This window comes from Erinaceus europaeus, chromosome 11 (genome assembly GCF_950295315.1).
Source record: "Erinaceus europaeus chromosome 11, mEriEur2.1, whole genome shotgun sequence".
Classification (NCBI taxonomy): domain Eukaryota; kingdom Metazoa; phylum Chordata; class Mammalia; order Eulipotyphla; family Erinaceidae; genus Erinaceus; species Erinaceus europaeus.
The window spans coordinates 17,478,227-17,500,661 of NC_080172.1; the positions used below are offsets into that span (position 1 = coordinate 17,478,227).

The 22,435-nt window shown below is 37.8% G+C and overlaps 1 pseudogene; it reads left to right on the plus strand.

The window, feature by feature from the left end:
* Positions 1-1,341: 1,341 nt before the first annotated feature.
* Positions 1,342-1,466, plus strand: LOC132541642 (U11 spliceosomal RNA; annotated as a pseudogene).
* Positions 1,467-22,435: the final 20,969 nt, after the last annotated feature.

The following is a 22,435-nucleotide window of genomic DNA, read 5'->3' on the forward strand; positions in this document are numbered from 1 at the left end:
TTTAATTAATGGAGCATGTATGGCTACTGATGTATGAAATATGCAAGTTCTGTGTAATATTTTGACCTACTATTCCAAATCTGCTTGCTTTCCTTGAAGTCAAAGCAATGGATCTATTAATCTTCTGACATACAGAAAATGTATAACTTGAGTTCATTCTTAAAATTTGAAGTATTGTTTTATAACTCAGTCACCAGTGATAAATGTCACATTACTCCTCTTCCTGTTATTAAAGGAGCCAGTCCCATCTATGAACCTTAACACCATACACATATGGAAGTGTGGAGTAGGAGCAAAGCGTACATGCTTACTGCTATCATCCAGAATAAGCCAACAGAAGAAAAGGTGCGTGTTAGTTTCTGAAAAACCTCCATGTATTTCAAAGGAAAATTCTTTGTGTTTTATACCATAAAGATGGGTTGTTTAATATAACGATGTATGTTACTATGTTTATACTTAACTCATTGAAATATGCACAGTATTAAATACCTAGCAAAATTCCATAGTGCTTTCTAAAAGTCCTTGCACTCTGTTTTCAAAAAAAAAGCCAGATACAGCATTATCACTGTTACTTATAATGCATTATGCACATGTGAAAATAATTGAAGCAAGGGAAGAAAGGTGAAAATAAACTTATCTTCAAATTAAAGTATAAAATTATTCAGGTGAGGTAGATATATAAATCTAAGTTATCCACATTGAGCAAATTTTTTTCAATCACACTTTGCTGCTATCAGACAAATATAAGCTGAATTAATTTATCTACAGGAAATGTAAATGAAAAGCAAAAAAAAATCTGACCTTATTCTTAAATTACAGATGTTATATATTAAAGTGCTAATTCCAAAATTCAATGGAAGTGTATCTGTTAGTCTCTGGTAGCTTCTATGATTGGTTCTCATATGTATAAAAAAAAAAAAAAAAGAGAAAAACACTGTAACTGGACTCATGGTTGTTTTCTCATTTCTCTGACATTAGTGGTGTACTTTCTAGACTCTTCTAAATGCAGAGAGAAAAAAAATCCATTTTGCAAATTCCCAAGATATCTTCAGCTCCTGCGATAGTAGCTGCGACATTAACAGAGAATAGAAATGCTACAGAATTCAGGAGATAAATTGATCAAGACTTCCAAGCCTCCCAGGGAGCAATATGGTTCCTGGGATGTATACAACTTTAAGTGTTACAACTGGTAATGGCCTTGATAAACCATGAAAATCTGGTAACCCAAACAGAAAGCATCCTAACTAAATTCACATAGTTGTGTATGTTAAATTTCTATCTGGAAACTTGTAGTCAAACAAAAAGCAGTTTATCTTCAGCTTAGGAAAATAAAGGGTATAAAAAAAGGGCTTCTGTCATGAGTGACACACGTAGGGCAGCTCATTTGCTCTATGTGCGAAATTGACATCAAGAGATTTCAAAAACATGATTTTTGTTTTTTGGACACCTGGTGATTGTTGGTCCTGAAAAAAAGAAAAAGAAAAGAGAAGAGAGGAGAGGAGAGGAGAGGAGAGGAGAGGAGAGGAGAGGAGAGGAGAGGAGAGGAGAGGAGAGGAGAGGAGAGGAGAGGAGAGGAGAGGAGAGGAGTGGAGAGGGGAGGGGAGGGGAGGGGAAGGGGAGGGGAAGGGGAGGGGAGGTGGGGGGAAGGAGAGGGGAGGGAAGAAGGGAAGGGAAGGGAAGGGAAGGGAAGGGAAGGGAAGGGAAGGGAAGGGAAGGGAAGGGAAGGGAAGGGAAGAGAAAGAAGAGAAGAGAGGAGAGGAGAGGAGAGGAGAGGAGAGGAGAGGGGAGGGAAGGGGAAGGGAAGGGAAGGGGAAGGGGAGGGGAAGGGGAGGGGAAGGGGAGGGGAAGGGGAGGGGAGGGGAGGGGAGGGGAGGGGGAAGGGGAGGGGAGGGGAGGAGAAGGGGAGGGGGAAGGGGAGGGGAGGGGAGGAGAAGGGGAGGGGGAAGGGGAGGGGAGGTGAGGGGAGGGGAGGGGAGGGGGGAAGGGGATGGGAGGGGGGAAGGGGAGGGGAGGTGAGGGGGGAAGGGGAGGGAAGGTGGGGGGAAGGGGAGGGAAGGGAAGGGAATGGAAGGGAAGGGAAGGGAAGGGAAGAGAAAGAAGAGAAGAGAGGAGAGGAGAGGAGAGGGGAGGGGAGGGGAGGGGAGGGGAGGGGAGGGGAGGGGAGAGGAGAGGAGAGGAGAGGAGAGGAGAGGAGAGGAGAGAAGAGAAGAGAAGAGAAGAGAAGAGAAGAGAAGAGAAGAGAAGAGAAGAGAAGAGAAGAGAAGAGAAGAGAAGAGAAGAGAAGAGAAAGAAAAGGAACAATAGGGATTTCGGTATAGTGTTGGTTTGAAACCATAGAAAAGGAGGGACTAGGAGATGTTTTATACTCTCTCTTGTGACCTGTGATAAGCATGTTGATATACCTTCTAAACTCCCATTTTTTAAGATATTTATTTTACTTATTTTTATCAGAGTGAAAGATAGAGGTTGTAGTACTTGCTCAGTTCTGGCTTATGGTGTTGTCAGAGATTGAAGCTGAGACTGCTGGGGCCTCAGGCATGCAAATCCCATCCTCTGACAAGCTGAGTTATTGTCCCCACCCTGAACTCCTTTGGTTAAACATTGCTAAGTTCTCATTAAAAACATAAGCAATACCACTGAAACCAGAGACTTGAGCCTTATAGTAGTAGAAAGCTAAATACAATTGTATACATTCCACATTTTTTAATTCCAAGATATATAAAAGCAGTGTGGCTATGCTGTTTTAGCAGTCTCTTAAGATTCTTTTTTTTTTTTTTCCCTTATGACCATAAGCTAGGAAGTGTCTGGGGGAATCTAATACACTGTTGTGGCTTGGATTCCTATAAATGGAGAAGCTGAAAGATTAATAAATTGTAAGGGTATGGGTAGGACATGCAATAATTTCCTCTCAGTTGTCTTTTCAAAAGCATCTGAGATACACAGCTATAGTTCCCATTAAACATTTCAGCCCAGCTTACTAGAGCCACAATGCACAGGTAGAAGTAATAAGTAATAATGAGTTTTGGGCCATTGAACACTGTGAATTTTCCCAGTGTACTGCAATTATAGAAACATCTGTGCTAAATAAGTTCCTGCTGAATGCTAGGAGTGTTTAATAATCCTCACAATTTCTCATTATCAACCCTAATAGAAGAGAGAGTAAACTCTGTGAAAGTTTACCATTTTCAAGGAAAATTGCCAGGAATGTGATCATTTCTGGTACCACATTTCCCCGGACGATAAAAACACCAGAGACAATCTCCTTGGAAAAGATCATTAAATGACAGACCTAGTAATATGTACCATAGCACAAGGCAAATAAAGCCACTTTTAACAGCCAGAGTGTTCTGGTTAGACTATCCCCTGTGATGCAACCGGACAACTAGGAAATTAATGAGGATCCCCAGATTTCTCTACTGTCTAATAAAGGAGGGGTGGCCTGAAAATCTTTCAACAGACCTGTCCAAACCAGCAAGCCCCAGCTGAAATTATTTCCTCACCTTTCATGGGGCTCATTCTAAAACAAGGATTAGTTTCAGGGCCAGACCTAAATAACATTAACAACCAACAATGGCAAACTATTGCTGTTGAAAGGGGTGTCACTCCTCTAGAGACATGTGAGTGATTTGGATATGAGTATCCATGGCTAAGTAGATACCTCTTTAATTAGTTTGGGAATAATATGGCAGATATTACTTTGGAAGAAGGTAGCCAGGGAGAGTCTGTTAATGGCCATAGCTGAAGCTATTTTGTAAAGAAAAATTGTCACGCAGCCCACCACAGAATAGGACAGCCTCGATTTTATCAAGAAGAAACAATGACTTTCATCAAAGCCTGGTAAAGTAATGCCTGGCTTAAGTTCTGTGACTGAGGTGATGACTCCACAAATGCAAAATAATACACTGAAATACAGTTAAAGTGCCTTGGAGCTGTAATGGCTAATTTTCTTCTATTGAGGGGGTTAGTGCTTTATCCTGCTATCATTAACATATGAGTACGGTTTCATTATGCACCAGTATGACATAATTCTCTTCTGCCTCTTTCTTCTCTCCTTCCCCAGAGTCCTTTGCTTTGATGCAAAACACCACGCCCAGTCTAAGTTTCATTTTGTGTTCTTCCTCCCTGGCCCTATTCATGTAATGGCTTTTTTTTTTTAATGTGTTGTTTTCTTTTAATTATTTATTTATTTATGAGAATGATAGGAGGAGAGAGAGAAAGAACCAGACATCACTCTGGTACATGTGCTGCTGAGGACTGAACTCGGGACCTCATGGTTGAGAATCCAATGCTTTATTTTATTGTGTCACCTCCAGACCACTGTAATGGCTAATTTTATACATCAACTTTTCTAGGCCAAGGTACCCAAATATGATCCTTGAGAAAAAGCCAAGCTTCATCCAATTAACTGAAAGTCTTAAAATCTAAATACCAAAACCAGCAAAAAAAAAAAAAAAAAAAAAAAACACCTCACCTGGATCAGTCAGTGTGTCTGCTCTGTCAAGAATGCAACACAAGTTTAAGAAAGACCTTTGGGAGTCGGGCTGTAGCGCAGTGGGTTAAGCGCAGGTGGCGCAAAGCACAAGGACCGGCATAAGGATTCCGGTTCGAACCCCGGCTCCCCACCTGCAGGGGAGTCGCTTCACAGGCGGTGAAGCAGGTCTGCAGGTGTCTATCTTTCTCTCTTCCTCTCTGTCTTCCCCTCCTCTCTCCATTTCTCTCTGTCCTATCCAACAACGACAACAACAATAATAACTACAACAATAAAACAAGGGCAACAAAAGGGAATAAATAAATAAAATAAATATTTTTAAAAAATTAAAAAAAAAAAAGAAAGACCTTTATCCAAGGAGAGGGTTTTGAGGTCCTGGTGCACGATGAAAGGAAAGGACCAAAATCTGGGGTAAAAGGGCTTTGCAGACACCTCCTATGGCAAGATGAGAAATTATACCCATGTGTCAACCGCTACTCTAAACGCCCCAGTTGTTATATGGCCAGTACCAAACTAAGCACATTGCATTTGCCTGCATAATGTCATTATCTTCATTTGAAAGAGAATGAAACCTGCATAAGTTGGTTACTTTATCTGAAACTGTTAGGCACAAATGCAGCAATAGAAAGTCTGAAACCTTGAACAGCTAAGATAAAAAGGTGTTTATACCTGGGAGGCTGTGGCATGATAGGTGACTTCAGGGAGTCAAGTAGAACCTCACCCCAGGTGTGAGGAGAATTAAGCCTAATTAAGGGAGGGTCATGGGCAGGAATAGATCTGCCTTTTTCTGTTTAGCGCCTTCATAGAGTTTGTCATCATAACCTGTTTTTGCACTTCTGCACTTTAAATATCACTTCTGCACCACTTTATATCCTTATAATGAAAATAAGTTTGCACATGTGGTCATGGGATTCTCTTGTAATTCTTTTTCAAGAAAGATGCTATGACCATACCCTTCCAGGAGTAAACTGATAGCTGGAGGGTTCCTCTCTGACCCTAGTCAGTGTCCCCCACAACAAAACTACGTAGCTGTTAAAACATGAAAACAGGATCTTGTTCCAAATCTGATTTTTCCACAGCCTGAGATCCCCATCACTATAATGGACTGTCTGTCTAGAGAAATAGGGAGAGAAACCAAGTGTTGGTGCACCAGGTTGAGCTCACATGTTACAATGTGCAAGGACCTGGGTTGGAGCTCCTGGTCCCCACCTGCAGGGGGAAAAGCTTCACAAGAGGGAGGCAGGGCTGAAGGTGTCTCTCTGTCTCTCACCCTCGCTTTCTCCCCCTTCCTCTCAATTTCTGGCTATGTCTATCCAATCAATAAATAAAGATAATGAAAAAATATTTTTAAAAAATATGATTGTTTTTAAAAATACATTTTAAGAAGAATTCTACCCTAAGTCCTTTTATTACTTGTGTTGCAAAGAAGCTAAGGATGTGGATCTACCATCCTGAGTGCTTGGTCTAGCTTATTTAACAACTTGATACATCACCTGACAAATTATTCGTGCTACTAGATTATTGTTCTGATTATATATCAAATACAGGTGACCCTGGAAAAGTTCAATATCCCATCTAGGTTTTAATATTTCTATTTTTTAAAAAAGGGGGTCCAGGAGGTTGTGGATTTGGTTAAGCACACACACTGCAGTGCACAAGGACCTGGGTTCAAGCCCTTGGTCCCTACAAACAGGGAAAAAGCTTCATGAGTGGTGAAACATAACTGCAGGTGTTTATCCCTTTCCCTATCTCCCCTTTTCCTCTAAATTTCTATGTCTCTATCCAATAATAAGTAAATAAATAAAAATATTTTTAAGAATTTCATGCTGTTTAAGAAATCTTCCTTATATTGTCAATGGTAAGGGAATCTCAGTTTGAATAGGAAAAAAAATGTATTACTTGCTTTAAAAATTCTCTTGAGAACTAAATAAGAATACATTTTAAAATGTAGGGGGAAAATGAACACACATGAGGCACATATTTGATCTTCTAAAGATCCCTTAAGAGGAAATAGTGCCTTGCTCAATGTGGGAATGCAAGCAATAATTTGAACAAAGTTTGATTCCTCTGATGGTGATTCATGAAGCACTTTTACGTGGAGGATTGATAAGCTTGGTGCAAACATTTTTGTGCTTTGTCTAAGTACTGCATTCATGAACTTTTTCATTATAATATGTTCACATGAAGTTCTAACTCCAAAATCAATTCAATAAAGTACTCCTCTCTCAGAGCCCTGAACCCTTTCTTTCCTAAAGTGCCCTATCTGATTCAGATACTCTACGAATTTAACTCCATATTTGGCAGTGTCATTAGTTAGTTAGTGGTTACCACCTCCAGGCTTCCTCCGTTTTATGTAAGTATAATTAAAGGAGAATTAATGTCATGTTTACTTCTTCAATATCCAATGCCCAATACAGTGTCTATAAATTAATTTTAGTAAGTATTCAAATAAAATGAATAAACAAATTATTGAAAGCCTTGGCTCAAATTACTTTTCAAATTATTCATTTTGGTACTAGAATACCTGCTGTCTTAGGGTTTAAGAAAGCAATAGATAGTTATTTTATAATCACATTATTTTGCAATTGGGTTAACTTTGAAAAATCCCTTTGTTAGGACTTGCTGTATCATACATTCTGTGGCCATGGGTAGGAACATTTCAACCTGCCCCAATATCAGGTCCCATCTTCCTCAGGTGTAGCATAGAGTATGTTGTCCAGCCTCCCTTCGGAGGATGAAGCATTCTCTACCATTGTTGATCCATGTTGAGGGCAAGGTCCTATGGAGGCCCACAAAAGGGTCTGTTTTGTTGTTCCTTATAGAGATTGTGTTGATTAGGTTGAGATCAGCAGATACAATATCATCTGGTATTAACTGAGAGAAGCATGGAGGAAAGTAAGCCCCATTCTAGAGGTTCCAGGACTGGGAGAAATATAGCTTTATTAAAAGCTAATCTTTCATTGTATTTCATCATTTTCTTTATTCATTTGTTTATGGCAATAAAGTTGCTTCAAATAGTGTCAATGAGTATAGGAGTGTTAATATATCTTGATATCCTAATTCTGTTAAAATATTTTGGATAATCTTAGAAATAGAATTAATGGATCTTTCTGTAGCTTTGTTTTTAAGCTTATGAAGAACCTTCATTCTGTTTTCTATTGCAGTTGTAACATTTTGCATCCCCACCAATAATGTAGAAAGGTTCCAATAATTATACATGCTTGTCAATAAAACTTTTTATATAGTCATCTGATAGATGTAAAATATATAACCTTTGGAGTGGGGAGAGAGCATGTGGTTATGCAAAAGACTCGTGCCTGGGGCTCTGAGGTCCCAGGTTTAATTATAAGCACCAGCATAAGCCAGAGCTGAGCAGCATTCAGACTTCTCTGTGTTTTCCTCACTCTCTGTATTTTTCTCATTAAAATAAAATAAATGAAAATATTTTAAATTTATAGGTTTTGGCTTAAACTTCCTTGATGTTTAGTGGGTTTTTCTTGCTTATTTGTTTTTGTCACCTTTATGGCTTCACTGCTCCAAGCTGACTTACAGAGGGGAGAGAAAGAGACAGAGAGAGAAAGAGAGAGAGAAAGACAGAGAGAGAGGATTCCAAAGAACTGAAGCATTTTATGGTGGGCAAAGATAAAATGACCCTATATGTATATGTATATATGTATATATATATATATACATATATATATATGTATATATATATATGTATATATATATATATACATATATACATATATATGTGTGTGTGTTTGTGTGGGTGTGTGTGTGTGTGTGTGTCAGTTGACTATATGTATGCACTTACTGCTAGGCTCTATTCTGATCATTTTTCCTATATATCTGTCCTTATGTCAGTACCATATTTTTTGATTACTGGCATTTAATAATACACTTTGAAGACAGTATGTGTGAAAATCCAATTTTGTTTAGTTTTCTTAAGATTTTATATATTTCAACTTTACTATGTTTAGCTCTAAGTATCTTTTATAGATTTAATTGACTAGACATTATCTGTGCTTCACTATAAATTTTATAATTCTTTTTGTTTTTCTTTTCTGTAAAAAATACCATTTGAATTTAAGTGGAAAATGTGTTCAGTCTGTAGTCCACTTTGAACAGTATAGAAATTTTATAATATTGTCTTCTAGTTTATGAACACAAGATGTCTATTTATGTTTTCCTTCTTTTTTATGAATTTTTATAGTATCAGTATAGTATATATGTTTTCCCCTCCATAACATTGATTTCTAAGTATTTATTCATTACAGAAGTACTATAAGGAGAATTTTCATAGTCTTTCAAATATTATGTTATTGCTGATATTTGCAACTGATATTTATACTGACTTTATATCTTTCAACTTTACTAAGTTTATTTAATAGTTTTAAACATATTTTATGGATACCTATGGGTTTTACATATGAGGTAATGTTAACTACAAAGAGGGACAATTTTACTTTTGTCAGATTAGGATACCATTTATTTATGTACTTATTTAATTATTACTAGGATTTCCATTACTATCCTGAATAAAACTTGAAAAAGTGGATGGTTTTATTTGTTATTTGTTTTGCTTTGCTTTTTTGTTTGTTTCTGCCAGGTAAATGCTCAGCTCTGACTTATGGTGGCACATGAGCCCTTTTGGTGGCTCAGGCCTGGGAGACTTTTTGTATAACCACAATGCGATCACCCAAGCCCAAAAGTAGCATTCTTACCTTACTACTCATCTCAGAGGAAACTTTTATGTTTTTCATATTTTAATATGTTAGCTATAGGATTGTCATATATGGTCTCACTGTGTTGAAGTTATTATTATTATTATTATTTTACATTCCTAGCTCATTGTAATGTTTATTGTAGGGGGCCAGGCAGTGGTGCACCTGGTTAAGCATACATATCGGGATTGATGGTTTACAGTTAACATAAAATACAATAGTTTGTACATGCATAACATTTCCCAGTTTTCTACATAACAATACAACCCCCACTAGATCCTCCTCTGCCATCATGTTCCAGAGCCTGAACCAAAATTCTTTTTAGAGTGCAAAAAAAGAAATTCTGGCTCCTGTATTTGCTTCTCTGCTAGACATGGGCTTTGTTTGGCCAGTCAATCCATACTCGTAACCTGAAAAGACTTACTTTGAATGGAGGTCTGTGACTTACAGGAAGGGAGAAGGAATCCAGATTATAATGTGTAGATGTGCATTAAATGTCATATCTGCCTCCTTCCTTTACCACAGTTAGCTCTTTGTTTTGTTCTGTTTGTTTGTTTGTTTGTTTTCAGCTATTTTTGGAAATAGAAGACTCTCCTATGAAGAAAAACCACTAAGTTTCATGACATTTTTTTTTTGTTCTGATGATCTGGGAGCTTCAGAGGTTTCAAAGGACATTTGAGGATTTTGAAACAGAGTCCAATTAACTCCTCAGGCTCTCTGTGTTGCTTTCTTGTAGAATGATTATACAATACTTGATTCGTACAAGTTCTAAAGTAGGAACTGGCTAAATCTTTCTCACCACAATATTGCACAAGGCAATGTGCTTCCTGAGTCATTTTACAAGCACAAAACATTTTAAGAGAACTGACAAACCCTGAGGCCTCACCAAAATTAGAGAGGGAAAGTAGTTTCTCCTTAGAGAACTAATGGCAAATGAAGCAGGAACGATTTCAAGAGGACTTACATAGGAAATTCTTAATTAGGAGAGTGATAAAACACAGGAGATTTTAAAAGAGACTGGGAGCCCTTGAACTCTTGATGGTTTTATAAAAAGAATATATAACCAGCCCTCCTGTTAGACATTCACTGGCCTTACTAGATTATTTTGATTGCAAAGCTTAAAATTCTCTTTGGGGTGATTAGTCACTTTCCTGGTAAGAATTTAGAAATAATACTAGAAGGAAAAACTACACTGAAAAATATATACACATTTTTCTGTAATGTTGAATATACTGTTTGCCTCATATTTTTTAGCATCATGTTGTTAATAATGCCTATTTCATACATTATTGGCTTTTATCTCTACTAAAGAAGTCTTACAGCTGAAATGGTCCATGGATCAACAGAGCACATATGGAAATGAAATATATAGGCTCATACATCTGTAATAAATAGTTTTTGAAAGAAAGAGGCCATTTCTTCACTTGGTGCAGGCAGCTGGCACAGAGTAAAAAAAAAAAATAGAACTTTACAAAAATGATTGTATCATAGTTATAATGACGCTGTAGCAGGATGGTGCAAAGTAAAGGATTTCTAAGAAGTAGATACATTAAATGAAAAAGCAATGTAGCACTTATCTAGAGCTCCTATTTCTGTGAAGATGTGCAAGTTATCCCTGAAGGGACCACATTCTTTTGACTTATTTCTGTTGCTATATCATGTCCTCTTGAATTCTCTTTATTAATACTCATATTTCTGGTTTTTTCTGGTGTTCCATTTGTCCTTGTCCCATACTCAGTTGCCAAGACCTCCATTATCCACTCTCTCTCTCCCACCTATCCTTTTTTTCCACTTCCCCTACAATTGCCTCTCACTTGACCTTGTAGTAACCTCTCATGTACTACTCATCTTGGTATTCCTTCACCCTTCTTCACACTTCAAAGCAGTCAACGACTTCCTATTTCCTCAAAGATTAACTAACAAAATAGATTTCAAGTTTCTCCCAAGATCTGGCATTCATTGAACTTCCCAGTCTTTATCTCCAATCAACTATTTTAAACTCCCACTTTTCCACTTTAATTAATTTATTTGTGTTATTTACTTCCATCACAATGTTCATATTAATGCTGCATTATCAAGTCACAAGTGAAATACACTATTTCCACATAACTTTCCTCAATAAGAAAAAATAAAAAAACCTAAAAGTAAACTATTTGTGTATATTTTATGTGTATATGTACAAAAAAGTAAACTATTTGTGTATATTTTATGTGTATATGTACAATTACATATGTTAACAATTAATGTACTGTTAAATTAGCCCTACATAAATGACAAAATACCATATCAACCCTTCATTTCCCCCACAATAAATTAGCACTATGCCTTAAACCCAATAGAGAGCATGTGAATAATAATGGACATGGATAAAGACAGTTTGTTCTTAAAATTGTTTGCAATTCTATTTCCTTCTTTAATTTTTTATTCAATGTTGACATGGCCAACATACCATTAGTTAAATGGTGCACTTACTTAGAAGCCAGTGTTATCAATAGTCAGGCAGTGTTAGGCAATGCTGCAGATCTGTGCAGCTATATCTTATTCAGAGACCCTCCTGAGGGCTCAGGACTTCCCAGGACTTGTCTGGACATTAGTTACCAGTATTGCTCAGTTTTGTGGATTGACCAGATAGAAACAGCCTTTTCATCCACAAATGCTAAAATACCAATGTCCAGCAGGAAATAAATGAAAAGAAAAACTATTGTCTTGGGGGCTGGGCGGTAGCTCAGTGGGTTAAGCGCACAGGGCGCGAAGCACAAGAACTAGTATAAGGATCCTGGTTCCACCCCTGGCTCTCTACCTGCAGGCGTGGGTAGAGGGTGTCACTTTGTAGGCGGTGAAGCAGGTCTGCAGGTGTCTTTCTCTCCTCTCTGTCTTCCCCTCCTCTCTCAATTTCTCTCTGTCCTATCCAACAACAACAACAAATACAATAACAATTACAACAAAGGCAACAAAATGGGAAAAGTGGCCTCCAGGAGCAATGGATTTGTAGTGCAGGCACTGAGCCCCAGCCATAACCCTGGAGGCAAATATATATATAGTCTTAAGACTAATTACAACTATGACTTTTTTCTCCACTCAGTTTGACCTCTAGTGTGACAGAATTTGAGAAAGAAGTTTTATAAGATTATTTTAGAACAAAATTACAATTTATCGGGGGAAATTCTGGAGGTGTGACTATGGAGTAATTTTCCACTCCCTGATCAACTAGGGAAAGCAACGAAAATCACCTGGAAATTCAACAAAATGCCACCAGGATATCTTCAAAACCTCTCCAAGCCACAGGTGAGTAGGCACGTGTGGCTCATGGACAGAAAGGGAGTGAGGGAGCAATTCCCAGGACTGAAAGGCTGTATTCAGGTGGGAGTTTGGCAGATGAGGCTTACCACTTTCGGGTCTGAGTTAAAGAAATGAAGGTTAAAAGAAAAGAGAGAGAGAGAGAAAGAAAAAGAAAATCACCATAGCCACAGGTGAATACAGACATATGTGGCTTGTGGACAGAAAGGGGGGAGAGTGGGAGTCCGGCCGTAGCACAGCGGGTTAAGCGTATGTGGCACAAAGCACAAGGACCAATATAAGGATCCCTGTTCGAGCCCCGGCTCCCCACCTACAGAGGAGTCCCTTCACAGGCAGTGAAGCAGGTCTGCAGGTGTCTATCTTTCTCTCCCCCTCTCTATCTTCCCCTCCTCTCTCCATTTCTCTCTGCCCTATCCAACAACGACGACATCATCAACAACAACAATAATAACTACAACAACAATGAAAAACAACAAGTGCAACAAAAAGGGAAAATAAATAAAAGTTTTTTAAAAAGAAGGGGTGAGTGAGTGATTCCTAGGACTAAAAGCTGGTGCTTAGAGTTAGCAGGCACCAAATTTAGATTGACAACTGAAACACGCCACTGCCATGTGTGAATTTTTGCAACAAAAAGACTGCTTACCTGGTGTAGTGGCTCTGTGCAAAGGCCATCATGCCTGAGGCAGCAGAAATTCATGTTCAAACCTCAGACTCACTGTAAACCAGAGGTACACCCCTCTGGTATAAAATTTAAAAAATAAACACTTTTAGGGGCCAGGTGATCACACTCCTGGTTGAGTGCACATGTTTTAATACTTAAGGACTCAGGTTCAAGCCCCTGGTCCCCACCTGCAGGGAAAAGCTTCACAAGTGGTGAAGCAGGGCTGCACATGTCTCTCTGTCTTTTTCTCTCCCTCTCCTCTCAATTTCTGGCTGTCTCTATCCAATAAATAAATACAGATAATAGTAAAATTTATATACATAGTGGTTCACATAAATCTCTCAGCATCATAGGATTTCTGTGGTATCCATTGTGATTTCCCTTTCATTTTCAACCCTATTTATTAGAGTCCAAGCCCCCTAATTTTTTTGTGAGCATAGATAAAGTTTTGTAAATTTTTCTTGAACTTTTAAGATCAGCTCTCAGTTTATTGATCTTATTTTTTTATTCTGTTTTTGATGGCATTTATTTCTGTTCTGACTTGTATTATTTCTTTTCTTTTATTTTCTTTGGATATCTTTTGTTCTTCTTTGTCTAGATCCTTCAAATCTAAGACCGGTTATCTTATTTGATCTTTTTTCTATTTCTTGATATGGATTTGTAAGACTCTAGATTTCTTTCTTAGTAGTGATTTAATTTTAGCATACATATTCTGATAACTCATGTCTTCATTTTTACTTTTTTGCCAGAATATTTTTCATTTCCTCAATTTTTTTTCATTCCCACAATAGCTCTTAAGAACTGTGTTGCTGAGTTCATATTTTTTAATTTTTGTATGCCATGACTTTAAAATTTTTAATTTGGTTTTGTTTATTATTGGATAGATACAGAAATTAGAGGGGAGGAGGAGATAGAGAGGAAAGAGACAGAGGGACACCTGCAGCCCTGCTTCACCACTTGTAAAGATTTCCCCTTGCAGGTGGGGACCAGGGGCTCGAACCAGTGTCCTTGTGCACTATATGTGAGCACTTAACCAGATGCACTACCACCTAGGCCCCGAGTTAATTTTTTTTTAAGTATTTCTTGCTTTCTTCCTGTGGTTGACTATTAGTTTATTTCCACTATGGTCTGAAAATGTTTAGAACTATTTTAATACTCTTGAATTAAATGACACTCTAGTAAATGAATTAAATGGACTGGGATGAATGCCTGTCCTTGAGAATGCTCTGTATGGTCTTGAGAAGAATGTATATTCTAATTTCTTGGGTACGGAGCTCTAAAGTTGTATAATAGACCCAACCTATGTAGATTCACTTAAGATTAACTTCCTTATTAATTTTCTATGTAGTTGATATATTTGGGAGGGTAGAATCTATTATTTTACCTACTTTAACATCTATAGCAAGGTGGGTAACATTTTTTCTGACAAGAGCAATATGCATATTTACAGCATCATTTGTGAGCCATACAAAATTATCAACTTAAAAATTATCACTTAATGATGTTATGAAAGAAGTTCCTGAGTTTACTAGATTTCAAGGCCTGCTAGTGGTTGCCTTGACAGGCCAAATGACATGATTTCATGGGTCATATACAGCCTATGGGTCAGACAATTCCCACCGCAGGTCTATAGTGTCAAAATAAGAATATGGCTGCCTCAGTCTCTTTTAATGTCTATTAGCTTATATGATTGTTTCCAGTCTTTCACCTTGAATCTATTTTTGTCCTGTCAAGTTAGATGGAACTCATATAGGTAGCATATGGTTGCATTATGTTTCCTGATACAATTTGATACCTTTTGCCTATTAATGGATGTGCTCAGGACACTGACATTTGGTGAAATTATGAATTTAAGATATTTCATTTCCATTATTTCATTTAACTATTGAATGTTCTTTTTTTAAAAACAGCCAGATATTGAGAAGGAAGAGGGAGGTAAAGGGAGAGAGAGACAGAGAGACATGTTACAGTGCATAAGGCCCTGCTTCACCACTTGCAAAGCTTTCCCCCTGCAGGGAGGGACAGGGGGCTTAAACCCAGGTCCTTATGTACTGCAACATGTGCACTCAACCAGGTGCACCACCACCTGGCCCCTTCTTGTATTTTTTAATAGATTCCTCAATAACTTTTTTGTTTTTGTAAAGATTTTTTTTATTTATTAATGAGAAAGATAGGAGAGAGAAAGAACCAGCGATCATTCTGGTACATGTGCTGCCTGGGATTGAACTCAGGACCTCATGCTTGAGAGTCCAAAGCTTTATCCACTGCACCACCTCCCAGACCACAATTCCTTAATAGCTTTTTGTAGGACAGCTTTAGTCATCTAAAATCCTTCAGCTACTATTTGTTTGAGTAGCTTATTCATCCAATCTGAATAAATTTAGTGGTTTAGAGCATTCTTGTTTGGATGCCTTTTTTCATTGAGAATCCTATGAATATCTTGAAATTCCATTTGACTTTTAGACTTTCTTTTAACAAATCAGTCATTAATTTTTAGAGGTTTCACCCATAAGAGACAGTTTGTATTTTTCTTGCTGTCCTCAGGATCGTTTCTTTATCTTTAGTATTTTACAGCTTAATTATGATATGTACATATCTCAGGGTAGATTTGATTTGGTATATTCTGAGCTCCTTTGATCTATATCTTGCTCCCTTAGTTAAGTTCGAGAGAATTCTCAGCTACTATTTCATCCAACATGTGTTTCCCTGCCCCCTTTTTTCTCCTTCTAGGAAACGTATAATGTGACTGTTTCTTCACTTAATGCTGTCCCACAGAATTCTGGTATTATTTTAGTTGTTTCTTACTATCTTATTTTACTTGTTTAGTTTCCTCTGCCTTATCTGTAAGTTCATTGTTTCATACTTCATCTTTCAATGCTCAGATATATATTCTTTAGTATATTCTTTAGTGTGGCTATTGTGGCCTTTAGTTAGTTATTTAGCTAGTTAGTTACTGTTATTAGGGTTGTTGCTTATACTAGGTGCCAGCATGACTACTACATGGCCCCTCATGGCCATTTTTCACTTTTGCGTTGATAAATTGTGAGAGTGGAAGAAATAGAGGGAGAAAGAGGCAGAAGGAGAGACACCTGCAGCAAAGCTCCACCATTCATGAAGCCTTCCCCTACAGGTGGCTACCAGAAACGTGAAGCCAGATCCTATCCTCATGCATGGTAATGTGTGAACTCTATCAGGTGTGCCACTACCCAGTTCTTACTTTAGTTCCTCATTTTTGACATGGATTTACCTCATAGTTTCTCTTATAATTTTTGGTGACTGTATTCCTGTTGGACTTTCCTCCACTAATTTTCTTACAAGTGGGAGTCAGGCGGTAGCTCACTGGGTTAAGCATACAAAGAACAGGCCAGGCAGTGGCACACTTGGCTAAGCACTAACATTAAAGTGTGCAAGGACACAGGTTCAAGCCCCTGGCCCCAAACTTCAGGGAAAATTCTTCACAAGTGGTGAAGCAGTGCTGCAGGTATCTCTCTATTTCTTTTCCTAGCTCCCTCTCCTCTCTTAATTCTATCTCTACCCAATAATAAATGAACAATATATTAAAAAATATAAATAATTGACACACAGCTTTTATCTAAATATAAGATAAAGTTTTTACTGGTTTCTTTTTATTATTTTATTTATAAAAAGAAAACACTGACAAAACCATAGGATAAGAGGGGTACAACTCCACACAATTCCCTCCAGCAGAACTTCATATCCCATCCCCTCCCCTGATAGCTTTCCTATTCTTTATTCCTCTGGGAGTATGGATCCAGGGTCATTGTGGGATGCAGAAGGTGGAAGGTCTGGCTTCTGTAATTGCTTCCCCACTGAACATGGGTGTTGGCAGGTGGATCCATACTCCCAGCCTGCCTCTCTCTTTCCATAGTGGGGTGGGGTTCTGGGGAATTGAAGTTCCAGGACACATTGTGGTATTTAATTACATTTTGAAATATATTTCCACTATGTATAAAATACCATGTAAATTTTTTATTATTTTCAATTTTAGTTACAGAGTGATGTAATATTAAATTTCTTAGTATTGGCTGGCCCAAAATGAGGCCAGAGTAGCTGATTTTATAGAGAAATTATTCTCATGTAAAGACTGTATCGACTTTTTTATTTTTTATCCTGGTGGCCATTTTTTCCTTTTTTTTTTTCTCTGTATTTTTTCTTTCTTTTAAATTAGATAGGATGTATACTAACTGAGAGAGGATGGTGAGGTAGAGAGGGAAAGAGAAAGAGAGATACCTGTAGGTTTGATTCACTGCTCCTGAAGCTTTCCCTTGCAGGTGGGAAACAGAGGCTCAGAGAGGATCCTCTCCCGTGGTGACATATGCACACTACTAGATGTGCCAGTGTCCAGGCTCTGTAAAGAAATCATAGCTTTCCTCTTTTGAAATGATATTGCATAAGTTAACAAAAAGAGGGAGAAAATCAGTTCTGCATTAGTATGACACTTGTGTCTAAGTATGATGAATGAACCAACGAAAATCAGTTCTAACAAAATAGAGACTTCACTGACTCCTATATGTGAAAAGTTCGAGGCCTGGCTAATGTCTGCCATGATTTGCCTCAGAACTCAATTGATATCATTTAGGCATTTTCACACTCAGTCCTGCTGCCATAGGTTCCTGTTACTTCTCAATCTGTTTAATGATCTATTGCTTAAATGACTTCAGCAGACCCCACATCACTAATTTACTTATCTTACAAGTGTTACCAATTTCCTGACAGCATTGCACTTGCTTTGATGAGATCACGGGCTTACTCTTGAACCAAGTACTCTAGTCCCAAGAGGTCCAGAGAGTCTCATGAGTCAAGTCTGAATCACACGGCATCCAAGGAGCTGAGACTGTGGTGACCTAAAAAGGGGCCTTTGTATGTTCTTTGTCTACTGCCTAGACCTTCCTTTTCCCTTTCTTCTGTTATCTAATAAACCCATCCTTACCTTCAGCTATTAACTCAAACACTATTTCTGCAAGAACTTTTTTTTAAGTATTTATTTTATTTATTTATTCCCTTTTGTTGCCCTTGTTGTTTTATTGTTGTAGTTATTATTGTTGTTGTCATTGTTTTATAGGACAGAGAGAAATGGAGAGAGGAGGGGAAGACAGAGAGGAGGAGAGAAAGATAGACACCTGCAGACCTGCTTCACCACCTGTGAAGTGACTCCCCTGCAGGTGGGGAGCCGGGGTTTGAACCGGGCTCCTTATGCCTATGCCGGTCCTTGTGCTTTGCGCCACCTGCGCTTAACCCGCTGCGCTACAGCCCGACTCCCTGCAAGAACATTTTTATAATGTGTCACTTTAATTTTTCCTATAACATGATCTAATGAAATACAGCGTGTAATTTCACTTATCAGTTTTTAATATTTAATTGTGTATTAAAATATGTTCTTACCCCTAGTGTATAAGCTTCATGAGCAAGACTATTGTTATGCTTGTATGCCACTGAATCCCTGTTTCTACCCCATACTCTAGAATAGACAAAAGAAAGGGTATGTAGTCACTCTATAACAATGTACTTTGTTTTCTCATCTCTAAAATAATAGGGTTGAATTAGAAAATCTTAAAGTTCTGATTCTGACAAAATGCTGTAAATAATGTTTAAGGGTGGGCTAATTATTTTAAAGTAATACATATGAAAAATCCACTAAAGTGAAACATCTATTTTGCCAGTAGATGTTATAACTAAATACTCAAGAAAAAAAATCTTTATATATGGCCATAAAAAATAATGACCGGTACCGCATTTCCACTGATATGGTATAAAAGTACACCTTCAATCCTTAGATAAGAGCATTTATATGAGTCCAGAGTCATTCTACAAGGGATTATTAAGTCCATGAATCCTTTTGGGAAGGTTAGGAACAATATTGTGAGGAAAGTAAATTTTATCACACATATACTTTTGTTTCCATTTCTCACATTTTGGGACCTTGCTCAGTGAACTATCTGGAAATTAAAAAAAAAAAAAAAAAAAAAAACCTCATTGCCTTTCTTCCTTCCTATTGGTTATCACATTATTAAAGTTACCCAATAGGATCTAAGGAATACCAGTTTACACATCATGAATCACTTCTTTCTACTTCTCCATTACCTGCCCTTGCTCCTATTTCTTCACAGTCCTGATCTTTACTGGATGTCAATGGCTATAATGGGTGATTAACAAGAAATCTCATCCATTCTAATATGTTATCCAGTTAATTAACGTTACCTCCCTCAAGATAATAGAACATATGTCCTCTTAAATGCTTTTAAGAAATGACAGTAATGGTGGAAATTTCAGGCACCACTGCAGACTGATGAGAGAGATGGATTTTAAAGCATGGAGGCCTATCATTGATCTCAAATTATTCCATGCAGGCAGCTGCCAATTCTGCCCATGAGTCAGTCAGTTTCTCTCAGGAGAACTTTATAAACAGCAGGAATTTCACTGTTTGACATGGGTAAGGCACAGTTCTCCCTGTAAATAATCACTTTTTTTCGTATTATCTATTTTTGAAGCTGTAGGTTAGGTGTTCAGAGGACGACAAGAACAAGCCTTCTCTCCTAGGTTAAACAAGTCAGCTTGCCCTAAGAAACAGATGAATTTGGAAATGTCTTTGAGTAACCAGCTGATTTACATCTAATTTTCATTTTGGGTTTCAATTCAAACACATACGCTGCTAAAAAAGAAAGAAAGAAAGAAAGAAAGAAAGGAAGGAAGGAAGGAAGGAAGAAGGAAGGAAGGAAGGAAGGAAGGAAGGAAGGAAGGAAGGAAGGAAGGAAGGGAGGAAAGAAAGACAGAAATGAAAGGAAGGAAGGAAGGAAGGAAGGAAGGAAGGAAGGAAGGAAGGAAGGAAGGAAGGAAGGAAGGGAGGGAGGGAGAATAAGAATGCTGATGGCCCATGATTGTGCTCAGCTTTCCTGGAAAATAATCTGCCCCCATCTGTGAGTCTTCTGTTGATATCTGGGGGATTCACCCAGTGCAACGAGGGCAGACATTTGCCAGAAGAGGAAAGCCCATTATGTACTTGAGAGTTAATTTTGCTTAATCTTCTAGATCTCTATAAAGAGAATTCTGAGACCCCACAGGATTTAAACAAAAAAGATAAAGATGAAGCGGGACCACTTAAGCAGAGTCGATCTAATTCTTATTTATTAATGTTGCCCATCACAGTGTGTTTATGATCCTAACCAAAATTTAGAAGCGTCTGAATAAGATCAGAAGAAAAAAGCTGATTGCTGTATCAAGCAAAATAGACTCACTTCATCCCTACATAGGGACACTGGGAAAACGATACAAGAACACTGTATTAACATTTATGCTTCCATTTTAAATGAAAGGATTGATACATGAAAATATAAATATCTCAACGGTGGTTTATTCTTACATAGAACTTAAGGAGAAGTGTCTCCCACAGTTAATAGCAGTATCAATATTAAAGGAGGCTTGTTTGTGATTTTGTTCCAGTACCTTCTGCGCAGGAGGATATTTGGGAAGTGGGTCCAGAAAAGGACAGAGAAAGGATTCTTCTAATTTAATGAGACCAATTCTACAAATGAAAGCACTCGATCAGAATATCAGCATCAGAAAAATATCTCAAAGACCTCTAAGTCAAGCAAGTGGCAGTGCATTTTGTGCTTGAACTCTTCTCGTGTCAGAAAACTCATTTCCCCTCAGGCAGTTCATTCCAGTTTCTAGCTTAGCATATTAGAAATTTCTCCGTTGAAGTGTTCTAAATCTATGCTCTTATTATTTTCCTTTCTTTGTCCTACTCTGCCCTTGGAGCCAACCCCACAGAATAAATACAATGTTTCTTACAGAAGATGGACTTTCACATACTGAAATACAACTGTCTTTGAATACCAGTACCTTTTCTTCCTTGTTGGTTGTATCTGTCGTTTTATAACCAAAGTATCCAGGCTCGCAATATTCTCCTTCTAGAAATGGATGTTATAAGGGGCCAGGTGCTGGTGCACCTGGTTGAGTGCACATGTTACAGTGCACAGAGATCTGGGTTCAAGATCCCAGTCCTCACCTGCAGGGAGAAAGCTATATGAGTAGTGAAGCAGGACTGTAGGTGTCTCTCTGTCTCTCTTCCTTTCTATCTCCCCCTTCCCTCTCAATATCTGGATGTCTATCAAAATAAATAAAGATAATACTAATTTTTTAAAAGATATGTATGCTATGAAGTCAGACTCATCTTTTCTCTGAATTATTTGAATTTTCTTGATCTTATTTGGGTGGTTTTGTAAACCTGTAAATTTGTTTACTAGATCTAACAATTTTAGATGGAATAAATTTTACAGACATTTGAAGAGTAGGGCAAATGACTTTCAGATGGCAGTGTCTGCAGCCCATGTTTATGAATTTAAGTGGAACCAAGTTAGCAATGAAGAAGCAAGCTCCAGAAATAAAAGAACTCATGGCCTCAAAGCTTTAAATAATCTCTGAGAAAACCATCATGCTTTATATAGTCCATCTAGAATTGTATGCCATTGGAACTTGAACATGTAAGTTAAAATATAGTCTGGGTCTTTACTTCTAAATTTTCAGTGACTTTCATTTAATCTAAGTCTATTTCTTTTCTTTAATGTAGCAGTTCATATAATATTTGCCAGTTCCTGGTGATGGCAATTCTGGCATTAAAAAATGGCAATTCTTTTTGTTTTTTAGTTCTGTGTTTTATAGTTCCAGAAAGTTAGTCAAGATCTTGATATTGTAATGTGAAATTATATGAAGTTTATTAGTTTATCCAGCAAGAATATTTGAGATTAAGTCTAAATTTCTCCCCTGCCTTACATCTGTAATAATCAGTCTACCATGCTCTGGGTATCTGACAGATATGATCAATCTACAAATATTTTGGTGGCATATGTGCCAAACCACTATTTAGCAGGAGAGCCTTGTTTTTGGCTTATATTTCTCATGTATTATTTGTTGTATGCTTGGGAAGCTATGGAAATACTTTTATTTGTAAGGATTAAAATATAAACAGCTCATCACAAGTAAGTGGTAGTAGTAGAGATTTTTTAAATAATTATTTATTTCCTTTTGTTGCCCTTGTTGTTTTATTGTTATAGTCATTATTGTTGTTATTGACGTCATCACTGTTGAATAGGACAGAGAGAAATGGAGAAAGGAGGGGAAGACAGAGAGGGGGAGAGAAAGATAAACACCTGCATACCTGCTTCACTACTTGTGAATCGACTCCCCTGCAGGTGGGGAGCCAGGGGCTTGAACCGGGATCCTTAGGCTGGTACTTAAGCTTTGTGC